The following is a 5,868-nucleotide window of genomic DNA, read 5'->3' as shown; positions in this document are numbered from 1 at the left end:
GCTTGTGTGTACGACGCCTTGTTCCTCTGTGGTAGTGAACCTTCAGACTATTTACCTTCCGTACTTCACGTATAACCCATGGCTGTGTATATAATCCTTGCCATCATTTACAAGGACCAAGTAATGGAACTTTTGGATATTCACCTTGCCTGCTTTGCAAGTTTAAGGGGCCACTAAGGAAAAAAACAGTGAACTGACCAGTGTTAGTAACTTGCCTATCGACAATACCAAAAAGCCACTCTCACTATGATAAGACACTTGGTAGGACTGAAAAGATGCAAAAACGATAGTTGGATGGTGAATGCTGCCTTGACATTCCTGTACCAGCTTGCCATCACGTCATGGATTTAGATGCTGTCTGCTCTGGCCTACCTAAACATTTATAGGTAAAAATGGACTGCATAGTATTTTAATAGAGCTGAAGACTGAACTTGGGAAGTTTCAAGGACTTTATTGAACCATAATGGCTACAATGCAAAAAAAAAAAAAGAAGATGCTTTGAAATCCGTGACGTCACACTGAAGTACCGGACCTGGGGTTTTGGCAAGAAATTCAAAAAATCAAACATTTACCCTCATTTTCTCCTCTGATAATCAGCCTATTACCACGAAACAAATGAAGGTAGTATCCTACAAGAATACTTGATCAATATAAAGTGATTCAACATTTCACTTTAGTGTCTCTATAAGTTCGATCCACAGATTACTAATACTGTGTCACTGGCTACACTTTCACCTATTTATTTATTTATTTATTTATTTATTTATTTATTCATTCATTTATTTATTCATATTACCTTACAGGCCCATTGAAGGGCATTGAGTAAGGGGGGCAACAGTAATTGCATGACAAAAATAGCAAAGTGCAACATCGTTATACAATATTAACATGCAATGAATTCAGGTTATCACGGAATGCTTCACAATTGGAGATGGATGCAGTCTGATCCAGGAGACCGTTCCAATGTGCAATAGCTCTAGGTAGTGGGGATGAGTTAAATGCCTGCGTTTGACCATGAATGCACATGAAACTAAGTGCGTTGTGAATGCATCGAGATGTATTCACAGGAGCATGAAGGGTAAAACAGTGAAAGTAATTACTATATGTGTACCTGTGAAACAGACATAAAAGAGCAATGACGCGGAGGTCTTCTAATGACTGTAATACAAGGTCTTTTTTTATTCGGGTAATGCTCGAATGATAGTCATAGTTGCCAGAGATGAATCTGGTTGGCCTATTCTGAATGGCTTCCAACATACGGATTAGATAATCTTGATATGGTGGCCATGTGGATGAAGCGTATTCTAGTTGTGGGTGAACATAAGTAAGATATGCTAATTTTCGTACATTAAAAGGCGCGTTGCGCAAGTTTCTACGCAGGTGGCCGAGAGGTTGAGAAGCTTTGGATGAGACAGTTGCTACATGCATTGTCCAGGATAAGTCCGATGAAAGATAAACGCTGAAATATTTGTACGATGGGGCAGTCAAAACTACGATATTATTAATTGAATAGTGACACACTGAGTTAGTGCGCTTTCGACTAAACAAGATTAACTTACATTTGGAGGCGTTAAGGGACATCTGCCAAGATATGCACCATCTATAGGTTAGTTCGAGGTCATTTTAGAGAGTAAAATGATCATCGAAACATTTAATATTGCGGTAGATGACGCAGTCATCAGGTGAACAACCTAACTGAGGATGAAAGGTGAGCAGGGAAGTCGTTGATGTATATTAAAGAGTAATGGACCTAGCACACTGCCTTGGGGGGACACCGGTCGGAGACGTCGCAAAGCTTAGATGAAATGTTGTTGACCACTGCAAAATTCCTGACGCGAAGACATGAAGTTATGTAGCCAAGACAGTGTGAATGAATCAATACAAAGGACAGACAACTTGAAAATCAAATGGCAATCAGGTACAGTATCGGACGTCCTAGTGAAATCAAGAAAAAGTCAATTGGTTTGATTGTTAGTGTTCATGTTAAAGTGAAGGTCAGTCGTGAATTCAAGTAACTGAGTGTCGGATGAGTAGCCTTTTCTGAAGCCATGCTGATTAGAGAAAAAAAGTGATTTGATTCAAGGTGACTGTAGATATAACAAGCTATTATGTATTCAAGTAATTTGCAACATATGCATGGTAATGAAATGGGTCGATAATCACAGGGCGAGTGCTTGTCACCGGATTTAAATAGGGGAACTACCTTACCAATCCTCCTGTCCTTGGGTAGCTCACTTGATGATGAAGACTAGTTAAAGAGGAAATATCAGTAGTATCCTTCAGTATTTTAGATTTGATGTGATCAATGCCAGATGAAGTAGAAGCTTTAAGATTTGTGGTGAGGTTCGCGATACCTTCAGCAGTGATGGGAGTGATGGCAGTGATGGAGCCATGAAAGGGGAGGGTTGTTCAGGAGCAAATGGCACATTGGAACAATCTTTCTGTGTACAAACAGACGCGGAATATGCATTGAAAGCATTGATGCAGAATGCAACAACAAAAGTGTTCTGGCAGACTTTTTTCCTTTGTTGTTTTTTAACCAGTTTTCATGTGTCTTTAATAAAGAAGTATGCCCTCTTGCTATCCATACGTATGTCCTCGTTACCTAGAACTGACATTCTTACCAATTGCAGTTGATGTCTATGAATTCGGCCCTGATGGAGTTGGTAAAATTGGTATAGTTATCTGGAGGGTTGAATTGAACGAGAAGCAGTAAAAACACCAAAACACGCTGCTGATTATTATGGCACAATTTGCCCAGATTATAACACATCCTAGAATAGAATGCGCACCCACTATTTGTGGGATCAAAGTAGGAAACACGTTATAAATGATATTAGAGCTCCTAATCAAAGTAGAAAATTGAACGTGCACCAGATTTTTTAGCACGAAAAACGTAGCCGCTTCCAATTCTGGCAACAAGAAAAAGATGAAACCAGTGAAAATTATCTTCACAGAATAGAAATTTATTTAATGTCCATCATCATCACTCTCGGACAGCACTTTATCGCTGTCTATGAAGAATTGGAACATGTCGTCCTCCGTAAAGTCCATAGCACATTTAACGTTGTGCATTTACCGAACGACTCTGCAACATTCTCAAACATGGTGGCCCATGCCTATACTAACCACTTTGTTATTTTGTCCTGCTATGCACCAATTCTCCGTAACCTCAAGAACACATGACGTGACTTGTTACTGCTAGCTTAACATGTAAAATGAATCATTTCAATGTGCTTTCATAATCAGACTGAAAGTGACGCCTCGTTGTCGCCATGCTGTACAAGACGTTTTTCTGTTGCTATCCACGGTAGCCATCTTGTGGTGGCAATGGTGATGATGATGGCTCGGCTGGCTCCTGTTGTGAACAAGGTTCTGGTTTCATATCAAATCACACCACCCGAGCAATATGTGGTGTCCCAATCCATGCCCTAGCGATGGCTCTCTCTGGCTTACAAAAACTAATTGTCTAATACTATACTTTTGGTGACTGTATGCATTGGAAGCAATTGTGGAGCCGAAACATGTCATAGACATGTTTCGGACACCACTTACTTTCAGAGGAATTTTCTGGGAAAGAAAAGGCACGCATTAGAATCGTGTAAGTACTGTAATGTAGTTCATTGTGAGCTTACATTTTTGAAATTATCTGGTGAAGGCTAACTTTAGTATGAAAATAATGAAAGTTTGGTGGCATAAAAATGTATGGCCACCAGCTGGGACCTTTAGCCGGCGTCAAAATACCTGAAAAATTGAATTGACTGGAGTCGAATTACGTGAAGTCTACTGTACTGCAGTAGAACTATTGGTACATATTTTAGGGGACCGTGAAAAAATGTGTTTGAAGAAAATGTAACATCTGGTAATAGTTACGTCAGAATTACTGGTGAAACAAGAAGCTACCTTCACATATAATGTTACTTGAAGTTAAATAGGAGGCCAATAAACTACTGAAATCCCACTCAGTAACGCTTATCTCAGCCTGGTGGTTAGATTGAATGCTAAACACTGTCTTTGCAGCAATTGTAGCCCATGCATCACACTAAATGAAGCTTGCAATTTCCATCTGATGCTTGGGTTGAATATTTGATAAAAACGTCGTCTTTTTGATCATTTACAGCCATATTTAAGTTTCTGCACAGCCTTCTACATAGGAGCAGCATTGAAGCTAATCATTTCGACAGAATTACCTGTCTGGTTGAGAAAAATTAGGACTTTCAGGCTGACTCCAACCAAGTAAGGGAATTTTATTAGCCCAACATTTCGGAGCCTGTTCGACTCCTTCTTCAGGGGGTATGTGAAGTATCGTGAAGGGCAACCTACCCTCAGTGTACATCCATGGCCCTGGCGACATAACGAAAAGAAGAAAAGGACGCCCAGCCAGGTAGATCGTCGCTTGAGATCACCAACAACAAAACATCTGCGCTCTCCTGTGCCCTCCCCCTGCACCCCATCAAAGGGTCAAAGGCACTCTCGCGGGTCAAGCTCCCCCAGCATCGATCATCCCAGCCAACCAACACCACTGTAGCCATCCCACCCTTTCACCTCCCCGCCCCATTCCTGTCTGTCAAGTGTCTCCCCACCTTTCGTACTCTCCCCTCCTTATTACGAAAGACCCTTTAAAAGTTACACACCGCCACCCCCGAAGAATACCCCCTGAAGAAGCAGCCAAACAGGCTCCGAAACGTCGGGCTAACAAAATTCACTTATTTGGTTGGGGTCAGTCTGAAAGTCCAGAAGCAACATTGCATGGAATCGAACGGCACTAGACGGTGTCCGCAAACATGACCCTGGAACAACCACTTGTGCCTTCATCCACCTTCTCTTGGCTTTAACTTCGTGAGTTCTTTTACTATCGGCCACCATCGATGATTTAAACGTGGCGATGGAAATCCTTCTGTGCTGCATGGCAGGTTCTGCTAAGTGACTGTTTTTCAGCGAAGACATGTGGCGGCCAATGTAGGTGCCACCGACGGACTTTGCCGTATCGGTGGTGCGCTGTTGCATGTTTTTGGATGTAACAACCATGGAGAGAAATGTAACAAACGAGAAGCTAAATGGTCCCATGGAAACTATTGCTGGCCTTGCTGACCAAGCTGGCCTTGTTGCTGGATGGTAGCTTGACTGCAAACATTCTTGGAATGTGGCACACTCCGCTTGGGAGTCAGGGCGATGAGGCTTTCACATGGTTAGGGGGCAATTAGCTTGGAAAATGAGTTTGTAGCATTGCCTGGACTTGCCCTGTTGAATTTTAGGGCGGTCATAACAACATGCAACTTCCAATTACCCATTTGAGGTACAGATATTTGTGCACGCTTCCTGCCCATTTCTTTTCATTCATTGCCCGAGTCCATGTTCCTGTCTCATTTGTGAGTTTATCACGGACCGCAATGCTGATCAGCCCTTCACTGACTGTGATTTGGTGTGGTTTAGCAGTTTCCATATCTGGGATTGCCAGATGATAGTGCTATTAATAGAAATTAAAGGAGAATCCGTCTATTCTGCGGAGTATTTTCTTGAAACATTGTGTGCAATACTTCGAATGAAAGAAGGTCAATTATCTCTCAAAACAAAAGCCACACTTCTGGAACTTTATGCCCGGGCTGCCTGATCTATGACACCAGTGGAGCATCACTTTACCTTTGTGAACTAGAGCAGTCCTGTGGGAGGAATATTTCCAAATGTTGATAGGTGGAGTCAAAGCTTGTTTAAGAATTTAGTTTAAATCTTCCTGTGTTGATAAACTTGACTATACCTGAGCAGGCACTACCAAAAGCCATGACTTTGTGGTAAGGCAGTCTGAGATGACTATCTGTATTGGCATCCCTTTTGCAGTAGCGTGGTGTCAGATAGTCATCTAGCCCTAGC

The sequence above is a fragment of the Dermacentor andersoni genome, chromosome 8 (assembly GCF_023375885.2).
Source record: "Dermacentor andersoni chromosome 8, qqDerAnde1_hic_scaffold, whole genome shotgun sequence".
NCBI lineage: Eukaryota > Metazoa > Arthropoda > Arachnida > Ixodida > Ixodidae > Dermacentor > Dermacentor andersoni.
Note: the sequence above shows the minus strand (reverse complement) of the source record.